The following is a 12,218-nucleotide window of genomic DNA, read 5'->3' on the forward strand; positions in this document are numbered from 1 at the left end:
GCATGTTATCGGCATATGCTGCCATCAGAATTTTGGCCTCAAGCGCTGTAAAATACATTGACCGCGCCTTCTTTCCCTCCGTCTCCATGGTGACTCGCTTAATCTGTGCTCCACTAATCAGGGCTTTATGTATCCTCGTGCGCGCGCTTAACTTGGGGTTAAAGCAACTCCGCGTTGACTGAACTAATTGTTATCAGCCTTTCTGAAACCAAATATTCCGAGTTGGACAGTTCGGGGTTACTCAACCCTGCGTATCCTTTTTCACTCTGAGTTTTCTAAACCGGCTTCCTGAAATAGGGCCCAGGGCCCTGTTTCAGGAAGCCCCGAACTGCCCAACTCGGAATATTTGGTTTCAGAAAGGTAGAACAGCAATGTTGTTTATTTCTTTACTACAGGAAAATAATGAAGAAACATTGACAGCTGTTACAGAGGAGGAAGCAACAGAGACACTTTATGAGGTTTACATCTTTTAATACTTTGTGTACAGGAAATACAGGCGACCAATAAAGCCAGTTGAACAAAAAATCTGTTTATTCTTCTTTCAACATGTTGAGGTGATGGGTCAAAAGAAATGATTGTGACATATGGTGTCTCTGACTGCTCTTCCATCTTGTATGTCCGTGGGAGGGTCAGGATGTTCATGGTTTGGATCACTGCTGTTTGGTTCAGAAGGACAGTGTTCTCCTCTAATTGTGGCAATGTTGTGAAGAATCACACATGCCACAATAATGTCACATGCCCTTTCTGGGGTGACCCTGAGTCTTTGCAGGCACTGGAACTGGGCCTTAAGCATTCCGATAGTCATTTCAACTCTGGCTCTTGTCCTGCAATTAGCCAGATTATATCGCTGCTGTGGGCCCGGTTCAGGGTCAGAGTAAGGGGTAAGCAAATAGGGTAAACATGGATACCCCCTATCACCAAGCAAGTAGCCAGTGAACTCTCCTAAGACAGAAGGATACACTTCAGTTCAAATGTCCCTGAAGCAATTGGTCTTTATATATTTTAAAGTATTTTCAACTCACCATGTCCAAATTTTGTGCTCAGTGTACATTCACGGAATATTTGTGAGTCATGGACAGAGCCTGGCCACTTGGCTTCCACATTTGTGATAATGTTGGCAGCATCACATATGATCTTCACAGTGCAGAGAACACAAATTAGCATCCATTACTATGATGAAATAATTTGTTAGTTTGAAATGCTACAGGGAACTATGTACCTGTACATTAATGCTGTGGAAAGACTTCCTGTTCACATAGTCTCCTTCATTTACTGAAGGAGCAATGATTGGAATGTGAGTACCATCTATACAGCCAATCACGCCTGGGAACCCTGAAAATAAATGTAAAATTTAAGTAGTAGTTCAAGTATCACCACATCATAAATTAAGTTTTGGTCATCCTGATACCTGCAATTTTGTGGCATCCCTCTTTGATGAATCTTGTGGGTCTATGACCGGGGAACACCACAAACGAGTACAGGAGACGTTTCAGTGCAACTGTAACATTCCTGACTGCCCGACAGACGGTAGCCTTGGAAACGTGCTCAGCTTCCCGTTTGCAAAAAACCGAAGTGCAATACAAATAATATGTACAGAACTGAGAAGATGTCCGCGATGTGTCACATGCGTAATATATGGCCTGAGGATGTTATCCAAATAAATTATAGATTGTGCTGAGAAACGGTAACGTTCGCACAGACAATCATCAGGAAATGATAAAATGTCCAAACGCGCTCTGATCACTCTCTCCCGGCGGAGAGCTCTGCGGAGAATTTGGGCTTCACGATCTACTGGCTCTTCAAGGAAGGGGCACGCCATGTCTGACACTTCCTACTGTCAGGTTTCCGACAAAGGGGCGGAGACAATCAGGGTTAGTTGTAGTAAACCTGCTAGGGGGCAGGTTAGCTTCACGGCGTGTGTCGTCATAGTGACTCACTCAGGCTTCAGCTGAACTCGCTTTGTGAAACCGAAAACCCAGAGTTTTCGTTAACTCAGGGTATACTTACTCAGTTTTTCCACTAAACCGGCTTCCTGAAACAGGGCCCAGGGCTCCAAAGGTCCAAGGGGAAACTCTCTCACACTCGCTCTCGTCTTCAAGCCCAAACTCACACACGATCGCACTGCAGGAAGGTCACAGGTCCGGGGAGGAAAACTATTACACAGGGAAAAAAGAAGTTACTCGCAAGTCACAAAATACTTAAGCACAAATTCATGGAAGCTGAGAGGACCACTAATGAGAAGATCTGTGTCCCAACCTCAAATAGTGGACAGGTAATGACAGCTAATCGTGTACAGGTGTGTGGGCCAAGGGCGGGAGCCCGCAGTGAGCTCCGCCCAGGCAGAGAGAAGAGAGAGAGAGAATACAAACACATGTAGCCTTGTGGGGCCGGCTGGGCAGGCACGGAAACCATGACATCCACACTAGCAGGTCAAAAACAGAGACTAAAGAGGAGCTTCAATCCTCATGCTGTCCGAGTCCTAAATCAGAGCATCACCATAAGTGACTGAAACAGGACCTTATATCATGTTCTTCTCACATTCCAGAACTTTCCCAGTCTTATTTCATATCATATCTGATTTATTATTACATCACACATTGCTACACTGATCATGCTGCTTCACTACTGTTTATATTACTGTGGTCACTCTGGTCACTCTGTTTGTCTCTTGGATTGCTCTGTCAATACATTGCTGTGCTATGTGGCACGAAGCCCTTTATCATTCCATTCACACAATGTACATTTTTAGATTTTTAATTTGAATTTACTTATTGTTTATTGTCTATAATGTCTTGCACTTTAATGACTACACATATGACAAATAAAAAACTCTTGAATCTTGTCGAGCATAATATCCTATTAGAATGATTAGAGCATGCTGTAGGTATTACAGGTACTGCGCTGCAGTGGTTTGTATCATATCTATCTATAGACTCCAATTTGTTAAAGTAAATGGAGAGTCCTTGTCACACACTAAGGTTAATTATGGAGTTCCACAGGGTTCAGTGCTAGGACCAATTCAGTTAGATCCAGCAATGACAAAAGTCATTTTTAATGAAAGACAAGATGATTTATAATAAAGAGGATGACACTGGATTAAGTTTACATTACGTAAGTTAAAGCTTACATCTTTCAATTTAGTATTTTGTTTTCTTTACATGCAAAGTAATTTTTTTTATTTTTATGTAATTAATCATAAATCTTTCCCTTTTTTGGCTTATGGTGTTGGAAAACTATAAATTACAACCAAAGAGAAATCAATAACAACATTATTTAATAGAAAAAGGAAACTAATTACCAGACTAGAAAAAGAAGTTTAAATACAGAAGACAAGTGACAGACAGACGCTTCGAGTAATGCCACAAAGCCGAAAATATGACAGGATATATAGAAATATACTGTATATAAGTAAATATTACAGTAATATATACAGTAAATATTAGTAAGTATATACAGTATATATTACAGTAAGTGAGTATTCTGTAGTTGACCAGCTGATGGCAGCAATGAGCCACCAGGCTGCTTCAGGGAACTCCATTAAACAGCACTGTGTGTGTGTTCGTTTGTGTGTTTGTATTACATGTTGTGGGGACATAAATCTGTTTTCACGTGGACATTATGGCCCTCTGTGGGTACAGTGTGGACCTGCTTTCCTTGCGAAGACATAAAGTACTCACAAGTCCTTAGAAAATTCTGGTAAGAGAGGTTTTCTTTAATCGTCACACATCCATTTCTGCACTCATTGTGTCTGACATAAAAGATGAGAGTAACTGTCCCCATTTACCTTACACACAGACACAGACACACACACACACACACACACACACACACACACACACACACACACACACACACACACAGCCGTATTGGGGGCACTTTGGCCAGATAAGACTGGGATCATACTGAGCCACAGCTGCCCTTAAATTTGTCTCTATTACGAAAGACTAACATAAGACAGAGGTACGAGCCATTTTCACAACTATCGCTGTTTTCTCCTTAAAGTCAGCTGACCAGCAGGGCTACAAATGCATTAATAAGAAATATGTCAGGCGGCCTGAATCATTCTTTGAAGCTGCCCTGCTAAATCTGTCCTTTCAGTATCCAACACCTTGACCACAACCTTCCTTTGTTTTTAAATCAATAATTTATTACAGTTGATACCTAAATGCACTGAACTGTTTCCTGTTTCTCTACACCACACAGTGCATCACTGCAGACCATCTCTTGGGCACACAGTGGCTGCTGACTGATAAACCTTTGAAGCATTGTCTGATTTTTACTTTTTGCTGTCAGAATTCAACGTTTTTACTAATTGTGGCCTATTTCAAGGTGCACAGATGGAGAAAGCCCATCTGAACTACAGCGAGAGATTCTCCAAAAAAGGAAGACCCAAGACATGAAATGGTCCCAATTTTTACTTTGAAGAGAAAATGAGTTTTATTTCCTGCGTAAACCATGTCTGGCACCGAGCATGCAGGTATTAACCCATCAGCGACTCTCTGACAGGCTTTTAGCTCTGATCTTGTCTCAAAGTAAAAGGCCCTCTGAACCCTCTGTGATTTTATTTCCAAATAAATAAATGATGCTTCAGCAGCAGTTAAAGGATGTCCGACACTCTAAAATAAAGCTCTCCTGACTGACTGCGTGTTTTTCCTCCATCAATGTTTCACTTAATTCCATTTTTCACTTAATTTGAATGTCTACATCATTTTTTCCCTTCATTTTCTCATTTAACAGACATCCTCACATTGGAGTCTCATTGTAAGTGATTTAATAAGTGAGAAAATAACAAATAATGGATCTATAATTGAAGGCACCATTTAGTTACCCAACCTCAGATACTACAGACCAAACAGAGCAAACTTTCACATTCAGGTTTTTAAAGATTCATTTTATATAACATTTTAAATACTATAACACTTGAAATAGCAAAGTGACCACCTCACTAGCTCAGTACTTCACAGAATCACATTGCTCAGTATCCTGCCAACCCTGGAAAATTAGAATTATGATGAAGGGTTTGCAATTCTGAATAGATGGGTTTTTTTTTCCTTTCTTTTTTTCTTTTTGCCTGTCCCATTTGGCTCTTTTGCCATCAGAATTGTTGTCTAAAGGCAAAGAAAGTTGCCCAACGGATTTACTTTACCAAATTGACCATCCCAGCCTTGCCGTAATGGTCCATTTGATTCACCTTTTATTGTTTATTTTATTTTCACTCACTGAATACGGGACAGACTTGACTGGGGGAAAGAAGGGGAGAAAGAAAGAGGGAAAGAGATGGGTTTTAAGACACAATTTAAAAGTGCAGTGATGGCTGTGTGAAGGCAGGCAGGACATGGTGGACCCAAGAGCTGGACTCACGGAGGCAAAGTGAACTCAAAACACACTGCTTTATTGCGGGTTTGCAGACAGAACAGAAAACTAGCTAAACTGGGAAAGCAAAAACTAACAGACAAGTTGGCAAACGGAACAGTACGAGGGATAAAATGACATGGAACTAAGGGAGACTGACATAAAAACACAGAAGGCTAACGAGAGAACACAGGGAACACAGCTGATACTAATAATAATACTACAGGGAAACGAGCAAACACAACATAACACACACAGACGAGAGACTGTCAAAGTAAAACAGGAAGCACACAACAGACACAGAGATCCAGACTAGACACTGAACTTTACAGACTCATGAGCAGACACTATGACATCATGGATAGACAGAGGTAGGCAGCCTGGGATCGAACCACTGACCTTCTGACAAATGTGTTTGTGTGTGGAATGTGAATGACTCAGTTTGCACATAGAACAGAGGTTGATTATTAAATACATGCTGTGAAGCAGAATGTAAAATACCACCAGACATCTTGTAGATGATTAAGACGCAGACACAGAAGACAGACAGAACTGAAAATCAAAAAAGTGGATTTTAGGAAAGTAAAATGGCAAACTGATAAACAGCAGAGTGGAGTAGTGGTTAGCACTGTGGCCTCCCAGCAGTGGCGGTCCTAGCCTGTTTGGCGCCCTGGGCGAACACTCCCTCTGCCCCCCCCTCCACAGACAAAACATATTAAGGATTGTACATTAACATAAAGCTGTTGTACACACACACACACACACACACACACACACACACACGAAGAGTGAGAGAGTATGCATAGTATGCAAACAGCTACCAAACAGCCATCATAATTCATCATACAATGAGAACAGGACAAATTAACAATGACTAATTAATATTCAAATCTGTAACATAATGTATTGTTTGGAGTTTAGTCTGTTACTGTTACTATTTTTACCATTTCTTCTTGGAGCAACTGTAACACACATAATTTCCTTAGGGATTAATAAAGTATTCTGATTGTTTCAGGATGACCTGCCATTATCCAATGACACATCTGCTTACCTGTATCTTTTGCTTGTTTCTCCTCTTCTTTTCTAAACTGAGGACCTGATGGCTTTGAACTTTTCTTGTCCATCTTCCATTGGTTTTAAGTTTGCACTCCAGTATGAACACCCATCCCTCAACCCAAGGATCACCACAACATGATCTAACACACCTAGGTTCACAGATTCACTTTGTCTAGGGTTTATTTCTGAGATTTCACACAACCCAGGATTCATATCATGAATACATAATGGGCTTGGATTTACAACATTATAAATGAAATGTGCTCTATTTGGAAGCAGCTGCCCCCCCCCCTCCCCTTTCAACAGGTTGTGTGTGAGACTTTAAATCATCAAACTGTAAATTTTAAATTGTTATTGATCCCTTTATTCCTAGTCCTAAAGTGTATATTTATTTTCTTACTCTTTTCTCTCTCTCTCTCTCACACACACACTCACACACACACACACACACACACACACACACACACACACACACACACACCTACCTGTAACTGGAGCCTCGTCGTCTCGTCTCTCTATATACTGTACTGTATGTAGCGGAGATGACAATAAAGTTTAGCAGGCGCACCGAGGGCTCTCGCGCTCACTTTTCGTGTATAGAATTTCGAAAAAACATCGGTGCAAATTATAAGTCTGTATTATAATGTCTGGTGTTTTCGTGTTTGTTGGTTTGTTTTTATTTTGTTTTATTTTGCGAGTTGGTTATTAGATGCTGCTCCAGCCGGTCAGAGAATCCCCTGCCGCCCCGCCCTCTCCTCTCTGCGCATCTCACAAACGAATGGCGCCCTTACTCCCAGGAAATGGGCGATAGAAAACCGATTGGTGCCTATGCCATTCCCAAAATGCGCTGGCTGACGTCGGGGCAGCATGAGTACGAGCATTCTTTTTTTTTTTTTGCCGATGCCCGTGATGCCGCCCCCCACCACGATGCTGCCCGGGCAACCGCCCGTATCTAAAACCGCTACTGCCTCCCAGCAAGATGGTCCAAAATTCAATTCCATCATGAGACCGGGGTCTTTCTCCATCGCATATTCTCCCTGTTTTTGCATGGGTACTCTGGCTTCCTCACCCACTGTGGCCCTAAATTGGATAAGCAGAAGAGAATAGACAACAAATTGATACATTACATGAGTACATTAAATACACCATCATTTTCTTTACTTTCAGGCATTAAAAAGCCTGTTATCCGGTCATTAGCCATGTCTGGGACCAGTCAGGAGAACCACCAAGATAATCCCTCCACAGTTAGCCATTAATATACTGCTGCATGGGCTGGGCTATAGTTACATAGTAAGGGTTTAAAAACTGAGCTTTAAAGTGATTAGCGGTAATAAAAACAGAGAAGCCGACAGTGATCACTGACTGTTTCTTGGGGCTTGTTGAGATTAAATAGAACAAGATACAAAGCACTAAAACGTGTTAAAAACACAACAGCCTTATTAAATGCAGACTACTTTGGGCCCGGAAGCAGGATTCATCACATCATCACTTAAAGACCGGATAGAATGTCCAAGGATGCAGTTCAATCATAAAATAAAGCTCAGTTTTGCTCCAACTGCCGCCGCTCAAGGCTCAGTTCTCTGTCACACAGAGGAATCTTAACATGCTTTGGTGTACTGGCAGGAAAGAATTTGCATCTCTTTATCTGTTTGATTGCCTTGCTTCATCTTCCAGCTAAAGTCTCATTATTAATCACACTTTGGGTGTAAATCATGCTGCATGGTGGCACTGACTGAATGACACATTCTGGTCAAACAAGCTGATGTGAATTAGAAACCACTTGAACGAATCAATACAGACCAGCTTCTCAAAAGATGGTCTGTATACGAACAGTTGGGGCGAGAGTTCAGATTCTCCTCTGTTGCATTTATTTAAGCCACAAACGTTTTTTTAGTAGGTGACAAGATTACATTTCTTTTTCATTATGGATCTATCATCTTTCAATATATTCACAATGACATTTCGCCATAACGCTTAAATTACTCCATTGCAGATGACACCACCATCATAGGACTGATTGAGTACAACAATGATTCAGCGTGCAGAGAGGAGGATCAGCATCTAAAGCGATGGCGTGACAACTACCTCTATTTAAAAACCGTATTTATTATAACAGCAACCAACATTCCTACCTCTTACTCAATGTGCACTACCACTGATCACATTGCACCTTATATTGCATGCTGAGGTGGCAACCCCTAACCATACTTTATTTAAAGTTATTTGAGTAAGTGTTTGGAAAACTCTCAAACTAATTTTCTTGCACTATGTTCATTCATTCACCTGCTGCTGTAACATGAATGAAATGGCTAAATTGCCACCCCAGTATGCAGTCTGTTGAGTCTTGCTAATGACCTGCTAATTTCTCAGGTGTGTTGCAGAAGGGAGACATGCAAAAGTTTCAGGACACCGGCCCTCGAGGACTTGAGTTTGACACCTCTGGCCTAGCGTTATCAATGGGGACTTGATGTTGATGGTTTTCTTGGATTGGTCAGCACAAATGTTGTGTAGATGTGACATTTGGTGCCACCTAGACTTCTCAGATCCAGAACTCATGAACCGATCTTCTGAAATTCTTTGGAAGACAACTGTTACCAAATGACTTTATATTACCTCACAGCAGAGAGGCCTGAGTCTGAGCCAGCGTGAGCCCCGTCTCCATGCTTCTTTCTGGCATTAAAGACATGCATGGAAGAACTTACTTATAGCACATGTTATCCTTGGGCACTAGACAATCCCCCCGCTGTCAGGTGAGGGCTGTGTGCAGGCAGGAGTGGTGGTAAGGAGGACCCAAAGTGCAGACTCACAGAGATGGAAGGTAAACTCAAACATAGATTTATTGTAAAACAAAAACTAAACTGAAACCTACACAGCCAAATGGGCTGACAGGCAGAACATACAGCATAGTAGACAGTAGATCACAACACAGAGAAACACTGGGCTTAAATACACAGAGGGAGCAATCAGGGAATGGGTAATAGGAGGGAAACACAGCTGGGGCAAATCAGGCCTAACGAGACAAGGGGAAGCAAAACCAGATACATAAACATCAGACATGGACCTTCAAAATAAAACAGGAAACATAACACAGACTGAACTAAAGACACAGGCTGTATCCCAATTCAGGGTCTGCAGCCTTAAAGTACGCATTTCAAGGCCGATTACGTCACGGCGGTGCGCCGAAGGCTGTCCCAATTCAAAGGCTGCTCGAAATTCGGCCCTGAAATGCGTCCTTCATTTCCCTGAATTTTAAGGCTGTGGCAGTGTAGACTTCGTGGCCCAACATATCCCAGAATGCATAGCGCGGCGGTGGGTGTGGATAGTTTTGCCGAAAAAAAAACGGCGGATGAGGGGCGGCCGAAGAGTAAACTTTAAGTAAGTACTGAATATTATGTCACTTATTTATGTGCAAATGTTTAATAACGAAGAACATTAAAACATTACTGTTGGCCACATGTCGGCAAAGTTATGTGACATTAGTGACGTTTGTACTAACTTGGTTTTAAAGCCTTTACTTTAAAATATACGCTGTTCAATAGCTGACCTTAATCTTACAGAGAATGATCAAAGCTCATGTAGAAACAAACAAACAAGTGAACAAAAGATTTTCTCTTTCATTTCTGTCAAACAAAGCTGTATGAAACGTTTCCAGCTGTTAGTATCATGGTTGCTAGGCAACCTGGGCAGCGCAACGGAGGCTAGACCGTCCCATTTCACAAGCCTCGCACTTCCGGCCTTAGCGGTCTTTGAGTACGCAGCCCTTGAGGATCGTTGAGGCTGCAGACCCTAAATTGGGATACAGCCACAGACTCACACGCAGGCACTGCAACAGAGGGAACAGAGACGTGGGACCAGGACAGACACAGATACTGACTCGACACGGGGATAGCAACTAAGGATGCACAGAGACATAAACCATAAAAGAGAACTCTAACAAAGAAACCCAAGATTAGAAATGATAAATAGTATAATAAATTTAAAACCCTGGGTCCACGACCCAGGCATCCTAACACCCGCTCCCAAAACTCAGGATCTGAGAAATACAGAGATTGAACTACATAACTTTTCTCTCTTATTTCTTCCTGTTGGTTCCACCTTTAACTGTAGTCTGTTCTTAATCCAAGGATCTTGAATTCTCTCGCTTCGTCACAGCCACTTACAGATATGCCTGTTCTCAACCTGCTGGCATGTCTTTGGCAAGGTGTCCTTTGGAAGGTATTGGTGAGATGGAGCCACCCACGTCATACTCTTTCAGTATCCTTGGTCAGTGTTGTGGTGTATTTTAAGCCAAACATTGATCTTTCCCAAAACCTAACCATTACTTTTTTGTGCCCAAACCTAACCAGCAACTAAACCTCTCCAACATCATACCTCAGAGTTTGTCAGTCTGTAAAATACTGCCAGTGTGTAAAGGCACTAAAGATAAAAGAAGTTGTACCTAACAATGAGGTACGTACAACATCTGACAAATCTGCATCCGCTGACAGTCTTGGATGGAAAATATGGTAGTAGTGGAAAACCTTTTTGGCATTACATTTGATCAGACTGGGTATGTTTTATTCTTCAGAATGCAGAGTCGGTGATGTAAAATTGTGATTTAGGCCAACATGCACTACCTTTTGTTTTAAATGAGCCAGGCTGGAAATGGAAAAAAAAAAGCGAAAGAAAGGGAGAAAAAGAAGCACAAAATGTACAAATGGGCTACAGGTACTCTCTCCTGGACAATAAGCCTGTGACTATATGTGCCGTCAACTCTTATTTGAAAATCTTTCCTGTGAGAGAAAGAAAAAAGTGCAGCAGAAAGTACTATAATTGACAACTCCCTCCATAACTGCTTCACCTAAAACACAAAATAGTAATATTAAAAAAAAATGGTCAAAGGCCTCTTTCTGTATGTCAGTGTAAGAAAACACAAAGTAATGATTTTCATCTAAATGAGTTTCCTCTTGCAGGCAGAAGACTGATCTTTAAAGCCCTGCATACAGTGCAAATAACAGAGCCCCGTCTGCCACAGGGAGGGAAGGTTTGACAAACTGCACATATGGCAATAATGGTGCGCACTATTTAAAGTGATCATGAAGTAACGTCAATCATATCTTGAAGCCACACACATTGCCAACCAGTCCCTGATGAATCTCTGATTATTTCTTCAAGCAACTATGAAAGAATAGGGGGTTGGGAAGCAGTAACAAAAGGCACTCATTGGCTTTCATTATATAAAGTGAGTTTGTTTAAAACCCATTTTAAACTGACATCACTGAAAGTCAGAAATGTTTCTCAATCTCAAGTTAAATGAAGGTAAAACAAAAATGTAATGGAAGTTATATGACTCAGAAGAACACATGAAACAACGAGGAGAAAAACTGGAATGGGAGAGTAGGAAAGGAACAGGAAATAATGAAACCAAAAGAAGGACATGAGGGAAATGATGAGCAATAAAACAAAGGTAAAATTGAATGATGGGTCTGAGGGCATACACAGTCTTCAATAGGCCAAGGCAGAGCCATCTCATCAGCAGTAATACCACTGACCCATTCAGAGGTTTGATTAAGGAGCCATTTGCAGAAGCAATCAAAGAAATGCAACATTGTGGATGTTCCCTCATAACTCTACTGACTTCACTTCAGTAATGGATTATTTCCAACGCTGCTCATTTATTTGTGCTTCTGGAAATGACTTTTGAAAATATCATTTAGAATAAAGCTGTGATGTCAGCACTGACCCCAGAACAGAGTGTCCTAGTCTTCATGTTGTCCGTGTTTAAAAAGAAGAGAATCAACCACAAACTCAATCTTATGTGTTTTTATGTG

The 12,218-nt window shown here is 41.4% G+C and overlaps 1 long non-coding RNA gene across 2 annotated transcripts; it reads right to left on the minus strand.

Moving 5' to 3' along the window:
• Positions 1-430: 430 nt before the first annotated feature.
• Positions 431-1,539, minus strand: LOC147313210 (uncharacterized). 2 transcript variants are annotated; one of them, XR_015125031.1, is made up of 4 exons: positions 1,409-1,539; positions 1,220-1,332; positions 1,023-1,134; positions 431-942 (listed from the first exon to the last, which is right to left on the minus strand). It is a non-coding gene; the product is annotated as an uncharacterized LOC147313210 (long non-coding RNA). The 2 variants fall into 2 exon arrangements; XR_015125030.1 differs by having other exon boundaries at positions 1,220-1,539.
• Between the last annotated feature and the right edge of the window lie 10,679 nt (positions 1,540-12,218).

Source organism: Aulonocara sp. 'chitande type north' Nkhata Bay, linkage group LG15, assembly GCF_057382095.1.
Source record: "Aulonocara sp. 'chitande type north' Nkhata Bay isolate Kocher_YH1m ecotype deep benthic linkage group LG15, A_spYH_male_GT1.1, whole genome shotgun sequence".
NCBI lineage: Eukaryota > Metazoa > Chordata > Actinopteri > Cichliformes > Cichlidae > Aulonocara > Aulonocara sp. 'chitande type north' Nkhata Bay.